This window comes from Micromys minutus, assembly GCF_963924665.1.
Source record: "Micromys minutus genome assembly, chromosome: 6".
Classification (NCBI taxonomy): domain Eukaryota; kingdom Metazoa; phylum Chordata; class Mammalia; order Rodentia; family Muridae; genus Micromys; species Micromys minutus.
The window spans coordinates 4032934-4056728 of NC_137975.1; the positions used below are offsets into that span (position 1 = coordinate 4032934).

General features: G+C 40.0%; 1 protein-coding gene and 1 pseudogene across 11 annotated transcripts in view; one reads left to right on the top strand and one right to left on the bottom strand.

Annotated features, from left to right (window-relative positions):
- The window catches only part of SMG7 (SMG7 nonsense mediated mRNA decay factor), a 67695-nt gene that overhangs the window by 43161 nt on the left and 739 nt on the right, over window positions 1-23795 (bottom strand). The window lies entirely within an intron of this gene.
- Window positions 567-8404, top strand: LOC308421654 (low molecular weight phosphotyrosine protein phosphatase-like; annotated as a pseudogene). Its single transcript has 2 exons — window positions 567-572; window positions 7876-8404. The product of its transcript is annotated as a low molecular weight phosphotyrosine protein phosphatase-like (transcript).

The window sequence follows — 23795 nt, forward strand, 5'->3', positions numbered from 1 at the left end:
ACCACAGTCCTTTACATAATGTAAAGCACCAGTTATATTCACACTGGAGAGGTACAAAGTCCAACTGACTAACCTGCAGCATAAAGACAATACTGGAGATGAGCCAGTTAACAGCAACAATATTTAAGACAGCCAGCTAACTACGAAAACAATCTATATATATGGTATACAAAGAATATTCTCTACTTATAGTTGGTCTCTGAAATTTTTACTAGAAATCATTACTTATCTTACACTTTTAGCGAGACAATTCCTTTTTATTGCCTTTCATATCTGATTAAGAAATGGGTTTCATATTTAAATAAATTAATAAACTAAACCCTATGAAACTTTATTTTGGCCCCCAATGAATCACATACTTCTTGACATCTTCACCCTTCAACTCTCTGCAGATACTGGCCTTGGGCTTTGCCTTGTCACTTTCTTTGACAGACCCCGAGCTGCATTTGTGCTTGCCCTTTTCTAACACTGTCACCACAGAATGAAGCTGAGGATGAGCGAACACACCAAGAGGTCCCATTTTCTCAACTGTTACAGCCATCCAAGTCAAGTGAACGAATTAGACCATGAAGGTCAGCAACTTGAGCTAGTTAGTCTGAGAGAAGAAAGGCTTTTGAGCAAAATCTTTGCACATGATTATGAGCCTTAGTTCCACTAGGTTGCTACATGAAGCCCTGAGTGACTAAATCAATAGGCAGCAATGAGGAGATGATAGTTGTGATCGGTCTCTCTAAGTAAATAACAGTTGCCAAATGACTGATAGTCCAAGGTGGTACAATGATTCTGAAAAAAAACCCAAAACAAAACAAAACTGGGACTTACCATTATTTATCGAGAAGACAACAGGAATAGGTGTTAGAAGGAAAGAGTTCATTGGGAGTCAGCATTACTTGGCAGGTAAATTAAAAACATCTGCTATTATTTTTGATAACAATAAGATCTGAGATTACTAAATATGCAATGGCTCTTTTAGGTATACAGGGTTTGGAGGAAATTGTGAGTACTGGTGCTCATCCAAGAACCCTACCAGTATATAAACATCATTTAAAGTCTAAGACAGCATTGCCAGAAAAGTGCAGAAGAATAAGAGTCCATACATTTAAAGAATTCAGAATACAGGATAGAAAACATTAAATTGTTGAACATGATTGTCCTAGAAGCCAAGTGGACAATTGAGCATCAAGAAGGCAGTATCTGTAAATAAATGCTGACAGGTAAAGAGTAAGATGAGGTCTACTGACCATTGGATTCGACAATGAAGTTACTGAGAATCTTATTAAAACAAGTTTTCTTTGGAAAAGTGGGGCATAATAAGACTATAGTAGTCTTCAATTATGACTGAGTATAGACTGCTCTGATGCCCAGGCTGGCCTGGACTCATGGCAATCCTTCTGTTTCAGTCACTTCTAGCTTACAAAAGGATTTAAAAAATGCAAATATAACATTTCTTTATAAGACAGGATAGAATAACAACATAAAAACGATCTAGTAGAGGGAAAAGATGTGTAAAACCATTTCCTGATAGTCACAAGGGACTTGACTGATATTCTATGTGACTGGGAATGGCAGCAGCTACCTGGGAAGGGAAGGACCGAATGCTTGAGAACAACCTGCACTATGATACACGTTCCAGACCAGTTTAAGTGGGTGGGGACATAGAGATGTATAGTTTAGGGCAGAGTATTTGCCTACCACAAAGAACTTGGGTGAAATTAACAGTGAATTTAGAGAATGAATGACAACTAATAATCCCTTGGAGCCTACAATACATATAGTAAAATACATAAATCAGTTTTTTTCCATAGCAACTTGAGACTTCTCCAAATATAACAAGAAAAGACTTCATAGGAAACTTTCAGAAGGCCACAGAGACTGTTACCATTGGGATTCAAACCCAGAATTCTAGAGCCTAAACATTTTCATAACGCAGAACCTTTCACTTTTCAATGGCTCAGGTAGTCAAACCTTAATTACAAGTATTATTCTACTGCTTATGATTCAGGTTGTCAATTTATCAGCATATGTTCCACACCTACATGTCTCCTTTTCTTAAATGTAAAGAATTTTTTAGGAAACTGTCTTGGTTTTTAGTTTCTAGATCAAGTTCTTAGACAGGTTTCTCTATCCCTCTCCTCTAGCTTATCCCGCAAACACAATTTTAGAAATGACCTGGTTAAAAAGTCAACTACCATAGAACACAGATATTCTGTAATTATTTTTGCATGTATGGTATAGAAGAACTATAACATACATGGCAACTGTAGAAGGTTCCTGGAAGAAGCTAAGACATCACAAACATTTTATGGCTTGCTCTGGCCCACAGTCAAGGCTGTTCATAGAAAAAGGTCATAATGTAACAAGTCTTTACGCTATTCTACTTCCTTCGGTAGCATCCTAATAAATAGACATCAAACAGAACATAAACTTGAATCTTTGTTATTTAAATATTAACAAAATTCAGATGTCTCAATTTGCCTGAAAAGATAGATTTCTATAAACTGATGAAAACCATATACCCACAGAAAAAGACACTCAAGCTGTAAACCTATGCAGTCATTTTAATAAAAGAAGTCTTTAAAAGCAAATAAAGAAATAAATGTCCTAAAAAAAGAAAAAGAAATAAATGTCCTATAGGGAATAAGAAAGGTAAGAATCATGGCTGAATTACTATCAGAAAAAAAGCAAGCTAGAAGCATCATTTTCAAAGTACAGAAAAAAAGAAAACTTCAACCTATATAATTTTATATCCAGCAAAAATATCTTTCAAAATTGAAGGGAAAATAAATATTTTCAGAAGTAAAAGAGCAAAGGAACCTTTAGGCCAACAGATCAATACTCACAAACAGTATTAAAAACAAAAGCTTCTCTCAGGATCAAAAAACATACCAAATGGAAACTTGAAACTAAGCAAAGAGGTGAAGATTCCCACAAAAGACCTTTGCATAAAATACCACATTACTTCTTGTTTTATATTTACTTTAAAATTGTCTAAGCAAAAAACAAAACAACAAAAACCCAGATGATAGACATTAAAACAAATGTAGACATTTCACAATAGGACAAGCCAAAACAAAACAAAAAAGGATGGGGTAATAAGGCCACACATGGTAATGTTCATTATTAATTCTAGGACTTTGGAGGCATAAACAAGTGGAGGCCAACATGAGATCCTTTCTACAAACACACACACACACACACTCACACACTCACACGCAGAAAAGGGGAAGAGTAAATGGAATGAAAGCATAACTTTACACACACACAGGAAAAAAAAACAAAGAGGAGAAAACATAAAAATCTACAATTACTTAGATACTTCAAATTTTACCTTTCAGTAAATAATATAATAAGCAAGGCAGAAAGCCAAGGTTAGACCAATACTACACAACAACCTGGTTAAATTAATATCTACAGGATATTCTGCCAAGCAAAACACTTTTTCCCAAGTGCACATGTCACAAGACAGACAAGCTGCACCACAAAATAAGTCTTTAGAAATTTAAAAAGAACTAAACTCATATAAATACAGATCAATATAGAAAGCCAGCTGCAATTCGTTGGTCGCATTACAAAATGTATTTCTAAAGAACCAAAAGTCACAATGTTTTGAACCAAAGGAAACTGACAATGTGCAGTGTATAGTGTGAAGCACAGGCAGCAGTGAGGCCTTCTGAACTTGAGTGCTATTTATACAAAGAGAAAGGTCTGAAAGCACTGAGCTAATTAAGCATCTACTATAAGAAGCTGCAAAAGGGGGCACACTAAGCTCAACTCATATGAAATGAAAAAAGTATATAGAAAATGAACAGAAAATTAGTGAGAACCAAAGTCATCTCTGTAAATACTGGTGAGTTATTCCCAAATGATCTGTAGTTATAATGCAATTTTAATAAAAACCCTGTATGTGTTTTTTTGATAGAAACTGGTAGGTGATTTTCATGCTTATCTGGAGACAAACGTATTTTTTATTACTGGGATGATTTTTCAAATGAATAAAGTTTAGGAATTTGTATGTTACCCGATCTCAAAACCTACTAAAAGAGCTATGGTAATCAAGGCAATGTGAGTGGTGATACATAGATACCTTGATTTCAAGAGTCAGAAACCAACATCTATTGCTATACTTACTGTGGTTTAAATAAAAATACTTCTCTCCCCCTTCCCAACCACCCCGTAGGTTCACATAGTTGAATGTTTAGCAGTTGTCAGGGAAGATTTAGAAGGTGTGACCTTTTTGGGGTAGGTGTGGCCTTGTTCAAAGTGTCACTGGGGATGGGCTTTTGAGGTTTCAGAAGCCCAGCTCAGGTCCAATGGCTCTCATGCCTGTGGATCTGAACATACAACTCTCAGCTACAATTCCAGCATGTCTGCCTACAAGCTGCCATGTTCCTTGTCTTGATGATATTGAACTAAACCTCTGAAACTATAAGCAAGTCCCTATTAAATGCTTCCTTTTAATAAGAGTTTCCATGGTAATGTGTCTTTTCACAGCAAGAGAGCACCAAGACACTTATATATGTATGTATGTCAATGGTTTTGTGTATAGCCAATTTTTGACAAAAGTACCAAGAAATTTAAAGGAGAAAATATATTTTCAAGAAATGATACTATTAACTGGATGAAAAAATTTGACCAGAAAACAAGCTCAAGTAACGTATCACAATATATACAAAATTCATTCAAAACAGACTGCAGACTTAGGCTATAAAATTTCTACAAGAAAATTTAAAAATGGAATGACTTAAACTACCAGCTCTTATTTGAATGCTGTATATCTCCTTCCAAATGCATGCTGAAACTTTATCTCCAGTACAAAAATATTAAAAGATGCTGACTTCTGAAAATGAATACCATATGAAGGTTAACCCCTTAAGAATGGGATTAGTGCCTTATAAAGGGGCTAAAGAGAACTAGCTATGGTTTTTAATGACCATGCTCTCAGACCCCACACGCAACACCCAGAATAGGCTTCATACTCCAAAACAGGAAGAAATAAATTTCTACATATACTTAAAGCCACCTTACAATGCTTGTAATACCTGGTACTGTATGTTATGTAAATAGTTCTATATTATTTAGAAAACAGTGATGAAAAGCCAAAGTCTGTGTGTTTAGTTCAAACGTGATTTTTACACGGTTTTTAAATCTGTTTGGTTCACAGATATTAAACTCACAGATACAAAGGAGTACAGAAATGAAGATTTAATTCTACGCCACTAGCTTTGGTTAGATACAATTAATAGCACTGATTTATAATAAACTACTGGCATGTAAATACAGATTCCCACATCTATTCTCTTAGCTAGGAGAGATACCAAAAGATCTCAAATTCCTATGTGTATCTGTGGCAGAGTTAACAGAATCCTCACTCCAGGGACACAATACTTAATGTATTTCTTTTTTAAATTTTTTATTGGATGTTCTCTGTATTTACATTTGGATGTTATCCCCTTTCCCCCAACCCCATCTCCCTCACTCCATTACCTCCATGAAGGTGCTCCGTTTCCCAACCTCCCTCTCCCACCTTAGTGCCTTAGCATTCCCCTACACTTAGGAAAATGAGCCCTCCCTGGACCAAAGGTCTCTTTTCCCACTGATGCCAGAGAATGCTGTCCTCTGCTGCATTTGCACCTGGAGCCATGGGTCTCTCCATGCAAACTCATTGGTTGGTGTTTTAGTCCCTGGGAGCTGTGGTGGGTTTGGTTTGATAATTTGTTCTTCCTATGGGGTTGGAGACCCTCTCAGCTCCTTCAGTCCTTTCTCTAGCTCCTTCATTGGGATCAATGTGATGGTTAGCTGCAAGCCTCCTCCTCTGTATCTGTATGGCTCTGGCAGAGCCTCTGAGGAGGCATCCATATCTGGTTCCTGCCAGCAGCACTACTTAGTATCAGTAATAGCGCTTGGGTTTAGTGGCTGCATATGGGATGGAACCCCGGGTGAGGCAGTCTCTGGATGATCTTTTCTCCAACCCCTGCTCCTCTATTTGTCCCTTTATTTTCTCCCATGAGCATTTAGTTCTCCTTTCTAAGAAGGACTGAGGCATCCACCCATTTCTGTGAATTGTTTGCTGGGTATTTTGAGCTTTTTTGGGCTAATATTCGCTTATCAGTGAGTACATACCATGAGTGTTCTTTTGTGTATTTTCTTTAGTGATCTTTTTAGAAACCTAACATATGACTTTTTCTTATTTTTTATAAGAAATTTGTAAGGCAGAATTTGCTTCCTGCTATAGATTTACCAGCTTCCCACTCAAATAGAGCCAGACACATAATTTAGAAGTCATCAGTAACTTTCCTAACTCCATGTTTTAAGTGGAGCTAAGGAGAAAGAACAGAAACTGTAGCTACGTCACCATAGATACTGGCAGTAACTATACAACTTCTAATTGCAGTAGAATGGGGTGAGAAAAATGAGGTCAGAGATGCAAATTACTGATAGAATCAAGGTTCTACAGTATCTTTAGAAGCAGAAATCTAGGTTATTTTAAATTGGGGGCACTGCTCCACAACACATAGCTATTGTTGACAGGTCTCTGTCCCTTTCATGCTTAAAAAGTAAAGTGTTTTTTTTTCCTTTTTTCTTAACAACTGAAGACATAATAGACTATTTTCTCATCCTTAATCTTTACAGTCTTTCAGCTTTTAAAATACCATGATCCAGTTTATGCTTCCATTCCTTACAAAGTTACAATGAATTTCAAAGAATCTCTTCTTCTGCTCCCATCAGTAACCCACCCCCCAGGGGGAAAAAAAAAAAACCACTCTAGCTTCTACTCCCTTAAAAAAAAAAAAAATGCACCTTAGAGTTGGGATTGACTTCTTTTGTACCCAAATTCTGCCGGGAGAGAGCTGGTCTCCCATGAGTGTGCTCACTCCTAAGCCCACAGGTGAGACCCTATGTTTGCTCAAATAACTGTCCAAAGATGTGTCGGGAGTGTGCAGGGCACAGGAACTGCAGAGCAGCCTGGGATAGAATCCTTCCTGTCTCCATCTGTGCCCAGCGCTAAGGCTTGTCCTACAGCCCTACATGCACAAATCCTGCCTGGAGAGAGCTGGTCTACCAGGAGAACTCTCACTCCTAAGATCATAGGCCCAAAGGAGGGATGAGCTCCACTCAGAAACAGCAAGGCAAACTAACACCAGAGATAACCAGATAAAAGAAGATAGCACAGGAACATAAGTAACAGAAACCAAGGCTACTTGGCATCATCAGAACCACATTTTCCCACTACAGCAAGTCCTGCATAACCCAACACACTGGAAAAACAAGATTTGGATTTAAAACCACATCTCATGATGATGTTAGAAGGCTTTAAGAAGGACATTATAGATAAATAAGTCCCTTAAAGAATTACAGGAGAACACAGGTGAAGGAATTGAACAAAACGATCCAGGATCTAAAAATGGAAATAGAAACCACAAAAAGACACAACCCTGGAGATAGAAAACCTAGAAAAGAGATCAGAAGTCATAGATGCAGCAATCACCAACAGAATACAAGAGATAGAAGTGAGAATCTCAGGGGCAGATACCATAGAAAACATTGACACAATAGTTAAAGAGAAGAATCAACAAATGGGAAGAAGTCATAAAACTGAAAAACATTTGTAAGGCAAAGGATGCTGTCAATAGGACAAAACAGCACCCAACAGATTAGGAACAGATCTTTGACAATCCTACATCCAATAGAGGACTAATATCTAATATGTACAAAGAAATCAAGAAGTCAAGATTCCAGAGAACCAAATAATCCTATTAAAAATGGGGTACAGGGTTAAAGAATTCCCAACTGAGAAATACCAATGGCTGAGAAGCACCTAAAGAAATTTCAGCCACACAATTTCTGGGCGCCAAGGTCTGCACCGAAACATGAGAGGTTGGGTCCAAGTCAGTGCTGTTCATGTGTTTCGGTGGCATTTGCACCCATTGCAGAAGCAGTGCTCAGAAAACTGGTCATTGATGAAAAGATTTCAGATAATTGGACCATTGGCACCTTTTCCGAATGGAATGTGGGCTGGCCCCCAGACTCAAGAGCGGTCAGCTGCTCTAAGAAGTCATGGCATTAGCACAGCCCATAAGGTAAGACAGATTACAAGAGAAGACTTGAAGACTTTGCTACATTCTGTTATATACTATGTATGGATGAAAGCAAACTGAGAGACTTGAATAGAAAAAGCAATCAAGTTGAAAACTGCAAAGCTAGAACTGAGCTACTTGGGAGCTATGATCCATAGAAACAGCTCATTGTTGAAGATCCCTGTTATGGCAATGACTCTGACTTCCAGGTGGTGTACCAGCAATGCCTTAGGTGCTGCAAGGGTGTCCTGGAGACAATTCACCACCACTGCTATGCCCAAGGGTGGTGGCAGTCCTTAGCCCCACACCCCACCTCTCTTTTCAGCTGACTTATCTTTAAAATAATTGTAGGTGGAAATAAGGCATATGTTCAGAGGGATAAAAACATTTGAATTAGACAGTTTGAGGTGTGGCTAAGAATTCTTATTGTAACAATACCTCCACCCAGGACAGCCTCTCATTTAACATTAGTTTAAACTCTGAGGGTACCAGGTGTTTGAGAGGGAGAAGCTGGATGTGATGATGGGCATAGAACTCCAGCAGGCCATCCTGGGCTATATAGTGACAACCTGTCTGAAAAAGAAATAAAAATAATAAAAGATGGGACCCACAGATTGGTTAAATTAACAACTTTAATCTTACTTGTTTTTTTGTGTAGTTTTTTGAGCTTTGTTCCTATTTGAGTCACTTTGCTTTAAAAAAAAATAAGTGTATTTAAATAGTAGTATGAGTTTGTAAGTGTTCTCTATCAACATTTTACAAAGTGACAGGCAAGTAATTTTAGTGTATTTTCGGAAGAGGGAACTCATATATAGATGTATGTTAGAAAGGATTGTGAATTAAAAGTGTTCAACATCCTTAGTCATCAGGGAAATGCAAATCAAAACAACCCTGAGATTCCACTTCACACCAGTCAGAATGGCTAAGATCAAAAACTTAACTGACAGCAGATGCTGGAGAGGATGTGGAGAAAGAGGAACACTCCTCCATTGTTGCTGGTATTATAAGCTGGTACAACCACTCTGGAAATCAGTTTGGAGGTCTTTCAGAAAATTGGACATAACTGAGGACCCAGCTATACCACTCCTGGGCATACTCCAACATAACAAGGACACCTGCTCCACTATGTTCATAGCAGCCTTATTTATAATAGCCAGAAGCTGGAAAGAACCCAGATGTCCTTCAGTAGATGAATGGATCCAGAAAATGTGGTACTTTACACAACTGAGTACTACTCAGCTATTAAAAACAATGAATTCATGAAATTCTTAGGCAAATGGATAGAGCTAGAAAATTTCATCCTGAGTGATGTAACCCATTCATAAAAGAACAAACATGATATGCACTCACTGAAAAGTGAATATTAGCCCAAAAGCTAAGAATACCCAAGAAACAATTCACAGACCATATGAAGTTCAAGAAGAAAGAAGACCAAAATGTGGATATTTCAGTCCTTCTTAGAAGGGAGAACAAAACACTCATGAGAGAAAATACAAGGACAAAGAGTGGAGCAGGGACAGAAGGAAAGGCCATCCAGAGACTGCCTCACCTGGGGATCCATCCTATATGCAGCCACCAAACCCAGTAACTATTGCTGATGCCAAGTGCATGCTGACAGGAGCCTGATGCCTCCTCAGAGGCTCTGCCAGAGTCTTACTGATACAGATTAAAATGCTTGTTTGTAGCCAATCACTGGACTGAGCATGGGGACCCCAATGGAGGAGTTAAAGAGAAAGGACTGAAGGAGCTGAAGAGCTTTGCAATCCCATAGGAAGAACAACAATGTCAACCAACCAACCCACCTCCCAACCCCCAGAGCTCCCAGTGACTAAACCACCAACCAAAGAGTACACACAAGGGGACCCATGGCTCCAGTCGCATGTTTAGCTGAGGATGGCATTGTCTGGCATCAATAGAAGCCTTTGGTCCTGTAAAGGCTCATTTCCCTAGGGGAATGCCAGGGTATAGAAGTCAGGATGGGTGGGTGGGGGAAGCATCCTCACAGAAACAGGTGGAGAGGGGACAGGAGGGATAGGAGGGGGGAGGACCGGGAAAGGGGATAACATTTGAAATGTAAATACACACACTATCCAATAAAAAGTTGGGATTGATAAATTGTCAGATTAAATGTGTAATTATGAATGTTATGCTTTATAGCAATGAATATAACAAACAAAAATTTACAATCCCAAGCAAACTATATAAAATCAAAGTTAGTCAGAATGATGCATAGTTAAAAATTATTGACTCTGAACTCCCAGGCTCAAAACTCAACTCTGTCAATCTTAGAATGACAATAGCCTTAACTATTTTGAGTCTGTTTACCTGTATGTAAAGCCAAACAACAATGGTACATAACTCATAGGATTGCTTTAAAAATCCAAAATAATAAACAGAAAGTGTTTGGTATAGTGTGGCATAAAATAAAACCTTAATCTGACTGACATTACTACTCATGCTGAGGTACAAGCTGGCCTCTAAAGCTACTCCTCACTGTTGGTCTACATTGGCCTCAATGGCATAGCCAGAGGACAACAGGTATGACTTAAGACTAAAAGAAACCAATGCTAATGTGTGACAGTCTAATTAATCATCAAAGCATTTTAGCAACAGGTCAGAATTATTATAAAAAATGAATTATTATAAAACATACCAGTCAGGCATGGTAGCACACATACCTTTAGTCCCAGAACGTGAGGCAGAGGCAAATGGATCTCTAGGAGTTCCAGGCTAGCCAAGGCTACTACATCGTGAGCTCCTGTCTCAAAAACAGAACAATACAACGTAATGTTAATATGGAGGGAGACAAAAGCCAAAATAGGGAGGAGGGTCCAGGAATATGATCAGTGCCACCAAAACAGTTCTACTTTTATGCCTGATATAAAGGCCATCTACTAAGAGTAGTCAATAAAGCCTCGAGAAATAGTAAACGTGTAAAAATAATGTTTATAAAGAAGTAGACAAGCCAGTAAGGGGAAACAGACACTGAAGACTGCATGTAAGTGGCAGTTAACTAGTTAGGAAGACTTTTTTAATGACAGGATACCCAAAGAAACAGGCTGTCAGAATAGAATCATTCAGCTTACTGAAAAATGAGCCTACTTACTAAAAGAAGGAGAAAACTCAAATCCTGCATATCCCAAAGAACCCTGCCTTTCTCTTGTATTTCCTTTCTTTCTATTTAACTTCATTCTTTAGAACTACGTATGTCCAGGCTGGACACAATGGCACATGCCTGCAGTACAGCATTGAGAACAGAAGAAATTACTTGAGCTTAAGAGTTCAAGATCAGTTTAAGCAGCATACCACAACCATGTTTCAAGAATACCACCACCACAACCAGGGACTGGAGAGATGGCTCACTGATTAACACTGGCTGCTCTTCCAGAGGACCTTAGTTTGATTCCCAGCTCACATTTGTGCACATAACCATGTAACTCCAGTTCAGGGGATCTGATGTCTTCTTCTGGCCTAAGAATTACATGCATGTGGTATACAGACATACATATAGGCCAAATATCTATACACATAAAAAAATTTAAAAATGAACACAACCACCAAAAAATAAGAACCCCTCCCAAATAAAAAACAAACAACCATAAGTGTTCATGTTTGGAGGCTTTCACTGTACCCTAAGAGAGAACTTGCTTGTGAAGACTTGTGCCAACTGTAGAACACATGTGACAGGTGTGGAGACCCCATCCTGTAGCCTCATATCAAGAGGCTGAGGGAGGAGTACAGCCTGGCTACAGGAGACCCTGCCCTCAAACACCTAGAGAGATAAGCAGATAAGCAGACAGAGGACACATCCTCTGTTACAATCCAGCTACAGTGACTAGCATATAAAAATAGAAAAATTAAAAAGAAATCAACAGTAAACAAGGAAGTCATTGTTTAAAAGTGAAGTATAACTAGGCTAACGGAAGAGAGAGAACTTCTTATAGTTCTAATCTGAAATAAATATGCTGGGTTCAGAGAAAACGGGCAAATCATTTTGTTTTTGTTCCTGACACCACTGACTGAAGTAATCAGCTATTGTATGAAAGGTCAACGATGCCAGATTAAGGAGTATAATTATGAGAAAGCAATACATAATTTTTTTCAATATTAATTGAAAACCAATGCAAAATAATGTATTTGTGGTAGGACAGAGGTGTGGAGTCTGAAGAAACTAGACTTTAGTCTGAAGGAGAACTAGAATGTTACACGATTTCTTCAGATCCATGCTTCATTTGACAAACAACAGAGGAATGAGCAGTTCTTAAAGCCCGGTCAATACTTAATGTTTCCCAGGAAGAAGTACAGGCAAAGCACTGGCTGGAAGGGCTTGAGTAAAACATGGACGGAATCAGTGAGGAAGAAGGAAAAATGAGAAAAGCAACACTTGCAGAATAGTACAAAACTCAGGAGGGTAAAAAACTCATGACAGCAAGTCTGAACTTAGGTGGGTGGGGGGAGGGACAAAATCCCAAGGAGCACCTCCAAGGAGGAAAAGGAGAAAGCTTGAGAACTATGTGGGAAGAAGAGATGGATAGAAAGCTTATTTATTGTAAGACAAGGTCTCACATATCCCAGACTGACTTCAAACTCACACTGGTGAAAAGTCTGATACAACAGTGGGATGTTTAGCTTGAACTGTCAATCCGACATAACTTACCATCACCTGGAAAGAGTTGGCCTCTTAACTAGTTAACTTATGTGGGAAGACTCAGCCCTGTTAGAAAGCACCTCTCCCTGGGTTAAGGGGTGGTGTCCTGCACTCTGTAAGAATGAAGAAAATGAGCTGGGGATAAGCAAGTAAACATGTATGTATTCATTTCTCTTCAATCTTGACTGTGGAGATTGTGAGTAGCTCTTTCAAGTTCCCACTGCCTTGACTTTCCCACATATGAAAGGACTGTAGTGTAGAATTGTGAGCTAAAATAAACCCTTTTCCCTCTAAGCGGCTTTTACAGCAATAGAACAAAGACTGATAATAAGACTTTAAATGACATATGCCCAAAAGGAAGAGGCACAACATGATTAGTCAGTGTCACTCTTTCAGACTACTAACATCTAAATATATGGCACTTATTGTGTTCCAGAACCACTCTCAGGACATGCTTGGCCCAGGGATCAGCACTAGTAGAAGGTGTGGCCTTATTGGAGGAAGTGTGTCACTCTGGGGGTGGGCTTGGAGACACTCCTCCTAGCTGCCTGAGGATGCTCAGTCTGTTCCTGGCTTCCTTTGGATGAAGATGTAGAACTCTCAGCTCCTCCTGCACCATGCCTGCCTGGATGCTGCCATGCTCTTGTCTTAATAATGGACTGCACCTCTGTAAGCCTGCCCCAATTAAATGTTGTCTTTTATAAAACTTTCATTGGTCATGGTGTCTGTTCACAGCAATAAAACCCTAAGACAGAAGTTAGTACCAGGGACTGGGGTATTTGCTGTGATAAGCCTGACCATGCTTTTGTCTGGGAGAATGTGGATTTGGGGACTTTGGATTTGGAAAGCTGTGGAAGGTAGTACACACCTTTGATCCCAGGAAACTGGCTTACAGATCTCTAAATCTACAGCCAAGCTTAAGTAGTGCAGGAAAGGAACCTAGTGATAATGTAATGGGGGGGGGGGGATGTTCCAGCTCCTGCAAGCAGCAGAACTTGGCAGCTTCGGCCATGTGGCTGAGATCTTATATTCAAGAGGAGAAGGAGACACTGGGACAATTGATGCTGGTCAGCTGGAGCTAAGAAATTAGTGGTGATTAAGAAGAGACCAGCATCCCTGAGGTGAAATCTTCTGGGAAGTGTTTTCTGAGAGGACAAAAAAAACTGTGTTCCAGAAATAGCCAAGGCTGTACCTCATGCTGCAGCTGTACTTGGTAATGTTTAAGAATCACCCAGATGGTACTGGTTTTGAAGGAATGAAGGTGTCATGAAGAACAGTTGAGGCTTGGGACTGTGAGAGGCCATGGAAAGCCATTGGTGAAAGTGCAGCCTCAGTTGTAGTTGATAATCCAGGATTGAAGGGGTTATGCAAAGGATTTGAGGCTTGGCATCATGAAGGGAACCTATAAGAGGCTATTGGTGAAGCCTAGTTGCAATGGAAGACCCCAGTATATTAAAGATGCCAGAACCATGGGCTGATCACCATGAAAACAGCAAAGGTGTAGTGGATCAACCTGAGCTACAGAGGACAGAGCTGGAGAAGTGAAGCCAGCCCTTGAAGGAGCCCAGAAGAGTATATGTGGATCCCAGACATTGAAACAAGAAGCTGTAACATTGAAATTGCCTTGGAGACCCAAAGATGTTAAAGATGCCAGAGTGAGGGGATACCTATTAAGGAAAGATGCTAACAGGGAGTGGAACCAGCCCAGGTGAGAGAAGTTTGTTGCTGTCAACAAAGATGAAAAAGAAGTTGAAGATTTGAAGACTGCTTTGACATCAGGCATGGAGATGGCAGAACTTGGAGTTTGCCCAGCTGGTTGCCTGACTTAATTCAAGGATTACAGTTAAGTGATTGGATGAACTTTTAACATTGTTGATACTGCTACAGACTATGGGGACTTTAGAAGTTGGACTAAATGTACTTTTTATTATGCTATGTTTAGGCATGGCCCCCATAGACTCGTGTGTTTGAACAAGCCTATGGGGGCCAGGGAATGGCACTAGTAGAAGGTGTGGCCTTGTTGGAAGAAGTGTGTCACTCTGGGGGTGGGCTTGGAGACACTCCTCCTAGCTGCCTGAGGATGCTCAGTCTGTTCCTGGCTTCCTTTGGATGAAGATGTAGAACTCTCAGCTCCTCCTGCACCATGCCTGCCTGGATGCTGCCATGCTTGCCTTGATGATAATGGACTGAACCTCTGAACCTGTAAGTCAGCCCCAAATAAATGTTGTTATTTATAAGACTTGCCTTGGTCATGGTGTTTGTTCACAGCAATAAAGACACCTAACTAAGACAACTCTTTACAACTTTATGTAACAGGTAAGAAAACAGACAAACGAGGCACAGAAAGTATGAGTGGACTGCCTGGGACAACTGAGTGACAGAGACCATGCTGCTTTCTTTGCTGCTGTTTTAAGACACACTTGTGTAGTCTGGAACTTGCTTATGTAGACCAGAGATCCATCTGCCTCTGTCTCCTAAATGCTGAGATTAAAGATGTACAACACCACTTCCAGCTGTGATTATACACTTTATAGAAGAATATTCAACTGATTTATTTTTATCTTTGTGCCCATCTCATTAAGGGGTTCATGAGTCTCTGAAAGGAAAGAATAACATCTTAGGCCAATCATACACCCAAGACTATCAAAATGGTTTAGACAGTATGCTTGGTAAAATTTAAAGAATGGTGATCCAATACAGTAAAAGTCTGGGTAGACACAGTATTTAAAAAAGAAATGCTGTTGGGTGGTGGTGATTACTTACCCCTTTAATCCCAGCACTCGGGAGTTCGAGATCTACAAAGAGAGTTCCAGAACAGCCTCAGATTCAGAGAATCCCTGTCGAGGGGAAGGAAGGAGAGGGGAGGAGAAGAGGAAAGAAATAACAGGGCATGCCTTTGTTTTTGCCACTGGTTGGTGAAATGGGACAGAAAAACAAAACAGGACCAAGTAATCAGCATAGGTTTCGGAAAGCAGCAGAGCTTAAGAACTTTCCATGTGGCTGTGTATATACATCACAGCTAATACTAGCTCTATGGTAACTGAGTACACGCATGCTTAGTTAAACTACCCAAGTAAGGGGTATACCAACTTTAAGCCCAGCAATCAGGAGGCAAAAGCAGGTGGATCTATGTTAAGAGGTTAGCCTGATGGACAGAGTGAATTCCGGGTCAGCTATGGTACCCAGCGAGACCCTGTGTCAAAACAAACAAGAAACCTCAACAGCTGGAAGTATGGTCTCTTTTTTAAAAATCTCCAGAGTCCTGGCTCAAACAGAACAGTGGGATAGTATAGAGGAATATAAGGACACACCATCAGAGGGAAGCAAACAAAGGTGTGAGGCAAGAAAGAAAATAGTTGGTAAACTGGGTAACTAAGATTTTTGGCATCTTTGATGATGTCAGTATCAAAGAACAAGAAAAGAGTTCAGAGAGTTCATAAGATAACCTTGGGGAGTCAGGATGGTTTTCAACTCCTGAGCCACAAGAGTTGTATGGATGTTAGTAGAGAGAGCCTTTCACAGAAATATTAGGCTTACAAGTCCTTTCTGGTCCATGTGTTCTGATCCTAGTCTTACTATGCCCTGAAAAACAAATCATGTTGACTCAGTTGTACTTTAAAATAATGAAGCCCTACGGTGATGTGGAGTTGAAAATTTTTCTTTTAAAGAGGGATTTTCAACTCAGCCTTGGTGTGCCTAATTATGCTCCTAGCTTCTCAGAGGTTACTAACAAATTGATCCGAGGCTGGTCTGGACAATTATTTATATACCTTCTTTCTAAATAAAAGGAAAAAGTAGGGCTGGAGAGATGGCTCGGTGGTTAAGAGAGATCCTGAGTTCAAATCCCAGAAACCACATGGTGATTCACAACCATCCGCAATGAGATCTGATGCCCTCTTCTGTGTGTCTAAAGACAGCTACAGTGTACTTATATGTAATAAATAAATCTTTAAAAAGTAAGAACAAAATAACAAACGGAGCACAATAAAAGGGTAAACAGGCAGCAGAATAAAAGCATGAAGAACAGAATTCAGTGGGAAACAGGCTTTTAATTAAAGGAAACTTGAGATTGTCTCACAGAAAACACCAGTAAAGAAAGTAACACCACAACTGAAATAGGTCATGAAGGAATAGTAGGCGTAGTCAAGAGCACAGGCAAAAGATGAGGCTTGCAGAAGACACCTAACTAATTGCTTTTCCCGTTTCAAGACCCATGCCAGACACCAAATGTTCAAATTGACATTTTCACATCTTTGCTTCTCCTTCCTATCTGTGAGAAACTTGTGCCCGGTCAGAACATATAATAGTATGCATCAGGGCAGATACAATTTTTTAAAAGGTACTTGAAGGAAAAAAAAAATGTATGAGCATGTTCAGTCTGTATAATCTGAAGTGCTCAATCCCCTCCCCCTTAAAACTCCTAATCATCTTTGAACATTCATGTGAAATCTCACCTTTACCGAGGTGCCCTCTTCGCCCGTCTCCACCTGCTGGAACAAGCAGCATCCCCACATTCACGCCACCTTTGCTTCTCTATTACAGCTTGTAGTTAGTTGGCCTCAAGTGTCAAGTGTCTCCAGTAACTTTAAACCTGCCACTAAAAAGCTCTGGAATTGTGCTCTACATGTAATATTCAGCAACTGCCAGTATAGCAAAACTCAAATTCACAAAACCAAGCTGAAATATGTACACATGTCTACAAGCAGGAACATGGTAGCTAGCTTAGTGCTACCTAAGGGAAAATTGGTGTGAAAGCTTAAGAAATAATCCATGAGGAAAAAAGGCACATGCTATGTCTATTTGTAACTGGAATAAGCACAAGCGTTAAAGGTTTGGTCCCTGGGTTGGCACTTCTGGGAGGTAATGGAACTCCCAGAAGGCAGGCGTGGGGTTCCTCATAGGAGGCTTTAAGGTCACTGAGCACAGGTGTACCCTCCTCAAAGGAGACTGGGGTATGAATCTCTTGTTCTGATTCCCAGCCACTGTAACATGAATGAACAAACAAACATGAACACACACACACACACACACACACACACACACACACACACACACACACACACACACACACACACACCCCTACCTACTACCTCACCACAGGCCAAAACTCAACAGAACAACTGACCATGGTTTGAAACCTCCAGAAACTTAAGCTAAAATAAACCTGCTGACTCTGTAAGTTAAGTATTTGTTATAATGATGTAAAATTAACAATACTATGCATATATACTTTTTAAAATCAGTGTTCTAAGCTGGTGGAGAATTTACACTCCAAGGAACACCTCAGTGTAGGGTGGCATTAGGGGAGGAAGATATTGGCATTTGATGGGTACAGGCTAAGGAGGCAAAACGTACACAGGACAATGTCCACCCAAATGAATCATATCTAGCCTACTATGTCAACTAAGTGCTAAGCTTTGTAAAAAATCCCTTTCAAAATGAAGCAACCAAGAAAAGACAACCAGAGGTAGAGGTGTTACTTATATACCTGAGATTTCTAACTTTCCTTAATAATTAGTTACTTCTGACTAAGAATTTGGTGTCAAACAACTTTCCCTGAGCAACTTCATTTGAATCTTAACTAGTTAGGAGTTTGTTACAAGTTCTCATTTGCCATGTGATGTTTCTTACTTTCCTGGCTATGATTAGTTCTTCTTAGTTACAATCTACGAGGCCCTTTGCTAAGTCAAACTACAGCAACTAAATATACCTTCAGAGCAAACAGCACACATATGAACAAACCACTTCCTTCAGCACACCTGTTTGCTCATCCCCGACAAGAGGATCCATTATACTAGCCCATCTAAATTTTCAGGCACAAATTCACACAATAAAAACTTGAAAGTCTAGTCATTGTTAGAGACGTAGCTGAAGAATCAACAACTTAATACAATATAAAACAAACTAGTGCGTTTACAGTATGAACCATTCTCCACCCCAACAAAAGCTTCAGAGGAAACGGGCTGTATTAGTGGGTCCAAATCTCACTATGATTTACCCATTAAAAACATCAACAAAAAGTTCAGTGGCTGCTTCCTCCATCATAAAGACAGATGAAGGCAGCTGTGCGAAAGCTAAGAATGAAATGTAGCTAAGACATGAAGTATACATTTTAAATTCATCTGAAACCACAAAAAAAGCAGGAATTAACAAACACAATCCAGCCAGTCAATATACAAGTAAGCAATATGCCATTAACATTATAATAACAAAAACTTCTCAGCATCAAGTTATTTTTTAAATTGCCATATTTGGTAGGACAGCCATGTTTGATGATTTTCTGGAATTGAGGCTACTTCATATCCTAGGAAGGCTAAGAGTGGTGAGAAAGAGTGGGTAGGTGGGGAAACAACACACCAAGTCTGTGGACCACAAGTATTTACCAGTCTTCTTAGTCAGGGTTTCTATTCCTGCACAAACATCATGACCAAGAAGCAAATTGGGGAGGAAAGGGTTTATTCAGCTTACACTTCCACATTGCTGTTCATCACCAAAGGAAGTCAGGACTGGAACCCAAGCAGGTCAGGAAGCAGGAGCTGATGCAGAGGCCATGGAGGGATGTCACTTACTGGCTTGCTTCCCCTGGCTTGCTCAGCTTTCTTTCTTATAGAACCCAGGTCTACCAGCCCAGGGATGGCTCCACCCACAATGGGCTGGGCCCTCCCGCCTTGATCACTAGTTGAAAAAAATTCCTTACAGCTGGATCTCACAGAGGCATTTCCCCAACTCCTTTCTTTGTGATTAATTCAGCTTGTGTCAAGTTGACCGAAAACCAGCCAGTACACCAGCGTACACCTTACAATTCTGAGGTTTCCCATCAGACTCAGTATTACCAGATTGTTCTAGAAAGCAGAGCCCATTCCACTTAGTTATCTCTTCCTCCTAATGGTCTGTCCTTCTGGTTCTCACCTTACCTAGCCCCAGCCAAGATTTACCATGACTTTTTTTTTTGAGAGATTTATATTTTGTGTATGAGCACACTGTCGCTGTCTTTCAGACACAGAAGAAAGCATCAGATCTGGCTCTAAAGTTTCTAACATGGAATGACACAAAATAACCCTTAAATAGAGGGTACCAGGGGAAATTTGACAAAGCAGACATTTATGGGCCATTTCTATAAAAGAATCTAACACCAGGGAATCAACTTGAAACTGAATTTACTTTAACACCCCAGCATAGAAGAAAATCTAAGACAGAGAAAAACGAAAACAAAGTTGGAAAGTATACAAAATAGAAATAATAAATACCTCTCATAATGACAATAGTATTTGGTAACTCTCTGACACATTTTATAATAGGATTTGACCTGTTTGACTGGTATTATCTATGGCTTTGATTACTCCACATTCTCATCTACTAGAACAACTTTGATGTCTTCTCTTTCTCATACTTCAATACCTGCTTCTGCCTCTGTCTGTCTGTCTGTCTGTCTGTCTCTCTCTCTCTCTATACACACACACAATTTTCTGTGTTTCCTGGTTAAATTTTTGTCATAGTGACACAGGTTAACGTCACCTGTGAAGAGAGTCCTCAGTGAGCAAGTGTCCCCATCAGATTCCCTATAGGCAAGTCTTCAGGGTACTGATGTGGGAGTGGTGGTACCCTGGAAAGTGGTCACATGGTATAAGGAAGCAGGCTGAGTCAGCCATGGACAATCCACTAAGCAGAGCACCTCCATCACTTGTGTACCAGTTACTGCCTTCAATTCCCTGAATGATCAACTGCAAAGTGCAAGGTAAAATAACCTTTTTTCTCCCCAAGCTTCTTCTTGGTCATTATCTTTATCACAGCAATAGAAACTCAAGAATGCGCCTTTGGTATGTAATTTCCAAGTTCTTTAAAAAATGATAATTTTAAAGTATAGTAAGCCTTACTTATAATCTCATCCATGACCTACCCTCACCCTTCTGCACATAACAGAGAAACTAAACTCAATCCACTCTTTTACTCAACAAAGTGTCTTTAAAAAAATCATTTTGTCAAATCAAGAGAAAGAATCTGACTTCTGCTTCAATTTGGGTAATATACTCATAATGCTTCCTGCCTAGAATGTTTGTTTAAGAACAGTTCTTATTTTATAAAAATTAAGTCTTTCAACATCTATTTGGGCAGGAGTATGCCAGTCTACTAGGAGAGGAAAAGAGTACTTTCCTGCTGTCTTGCTCACAGTGCCATCTCTTCCCTCTACAGGGCTTTTCTTCTCATCTCCGCTGTTCTGAGATGAATTCAACCCTTTTAATGCTTAGTCCCTTCTTTTCTTGTTGACCGTCATAGTCATACCTCACTGTTTAAAAGTGCCACCTTGCCCTACGCTTCCACTACCCCACCATTTCAGTTCTAAACACCCTGCTCACTTACTCTAACAAACTAAAATTTGGCTAAGAGAAAATAAATTTTCATTCTATACAAGGGAAACTGCAGGTATGCAGTTTAAAAACTGTCCAGTCATGGTCTTCTCCCACTGACCAAGGTAGGCAACAAAACTCTTCCTAAAGTCAAGGTCAGAGGCTACCTCCCCTAATTTCTACTAAAAACCCCAAACAACCCAACTGTGCTGGGGACTGGAGAGACTGCTCTACAGTTAAGAACTCTAGCTGCTGTTCCCGAGGCTAGGTCCCCAGCACCCACATGGCTACTCACAACCATCTGTAACTTCAGTTCCAAAGAATCCAACACCCTCTTCTGGCCTCCATGGTCACCTACATGATGCAGACATTAATGCAGGCAAGACACCATACATATGAGATAAAAATAAATCTACTTAAAAAAGAGAACACAACCTTCTATTTTCAAAGAAATTCAAGGTAGTATTTACTTGAAGACAGTCTTCAGTCTCCTGTCAGTAGTCTTTAATTAAAATTAAGAGGAACACTGAAGCTAGCACAAATGTTTTTATTACTGCCCCCCCATATGCCTGTGAGTATCAGACTTAAGATTTGCTTTCTTAGGGCAGATCTGCAGAAAAAGCAGCCCTGGGAAATTTGGAAGGCATTCTATATCTCATGCTCTCTTTGCCTATTGGATTGCAGCTGGAGATGTAGCTGTCATCCCATTTTTCTTCATTCTTCAGAGCCAAAATTGACACCAACCCGTCGATAACTCCATAACCTATGGGTAGTTCTTCCCTCTGAGCAGATTTATGCAAAAGAAGGTATGATGGCACCGCAGCTTCTCAAAGCCAGCCATCTCTGTATTACAAGTATCAGCACTGTCCTGTGTTTGTGATCACACAGTCCTCCAACCGCCAAGACCTTATTTGAAGCCCTAAAGGTCCATGTATTTTATGACTCAGTAATTTTCTGAGCTGTGAACACACAGACTGCCTCTTAACAAGTCATCTCAGATTTCTTTCATTGAGACGGGCTCAGGAAGTCCAGGGCGGCCTTGACCTTGCTAACTAGTGGATGACCTTGAACTCTTGATCTTCCTGCTTCCACTTCCAGAAAGACTGGATTACAGGCTGACTGTATCACACCCAGTTGTACTCAGTGCAGGTTAGGCTAGCATGCTACAAGTGAAGCTATATTCCTCACCACAAAACTTCTAATGTCTACTTATCTCATCTATAAACTAAAGATCATAAAATGTAAGACTCTTAGCATCAGATTACAGAATAGGTTTTCCTGTGTTTACATAAAAAATACATAGCCTTATTTTCCCTTCTATCATTTCAAAGGACCCTATAGTGTATTTATCTGCTTATGTTTACTGACTTTCTATCTCCCCCATGCTCACCCTTCTGTTCACCAGTGAAGCCTCAGCTCCTAGAATATAGAAAGCCCTCAGTTCACACTTGGGCACAGAATGAACAGACATGCAGCACAGAACACTAACATGAAGCTAGCTACAAGACAGGCAAGCATTTGAAATCCACAGGAAAATCTAATCTGTAAAAGAAGTTAGAACTGCATTCAAGCTTTCAAGTGGTATCATTCAGCCTTCCTGCCCTAAATGAACACCACTCTCTCCGTTCCATTTCCTTAGTAGTATCTATGGCCTTCCATTTAGAATCCCCCTTTCTTAATCCAAAGCTGTCAGAAGATTGTCCATCCTAAGAGTTCAAGTGCTCCTTTTCTTTTAAAACCTATCAAACTTGTAAATTCTCTAAGAGGGTGGAGTTCTTACTTTCTATTCTTAGCAGTTGGTACAGAGCCTTACATACAGGTGCTCAACCAAACCACCCGTGAATCACAGGAGTATAAATGAGCAGGTGAACCAAGAGGGCCTTTCCCGAGGCCATCCAGGGCTCATCAACCTGGTACTGTTTTTGGTGAAAACTATTTACTCACCTATTGGATATTATGATGCAAATTCCTTAAGATTTACAACCGTCCCGGCAGTTTCTATTTCTGTTTACAGCACCTATATTCACAGCTCATTGTAAAGTTTAAAGTAGTAATAAGGATAACCAAAAAAAAAAAAAAAAAAAACATACCTTCTCTTTTAATATTTGTGGAACAACTCTCACACCTTGACTCTTCCAGCACACTAATCTCTAAACAGCTCAAGTAACTTATCATTCAGTTATCTAGCCATTCAATTCCCTCCTCCACAAGGTACAAAAGTCACGATTTAAAAGCATCTTCCCATACATGACCTGCCTTTAAAAAAAGTTTCTCAAAGCCCAGAAAAGCCTCAGTTAATCTCTGCCGCTAACCTTCTTTCCTTTGTCATCAGTGCTCATTTTTCCCTCTAGTTCCCTCCAAGTCCTCACTCAGAATCCACCAAACTATTCTGACTGCACACCAGCTGCTGTCTTTCCATTCAAAATGTTCTTGACATCAGTGTCAATACACGTGAGCCTTTTAAAGTGTGCATCAACCCCTGCTTCCCTCCCTCACCCCAGACACACACACACTCATACACACGCAACACCAGTATCCATGCGTCACTCTATCTCCTTCATACAAGTTCCTTACATCGCACCTAATGAATGCACACGACTCTTCAGAATGGTATCTTCCAACTACAGTTTCTTTCGAGAACATCACCTTGTTCATAGCACCTCCCTCTTCCCTCGTTTCCCCATCCATTTCCCCCCTTTCAGGGCTCCCCTACCCCTCCAGCCAACG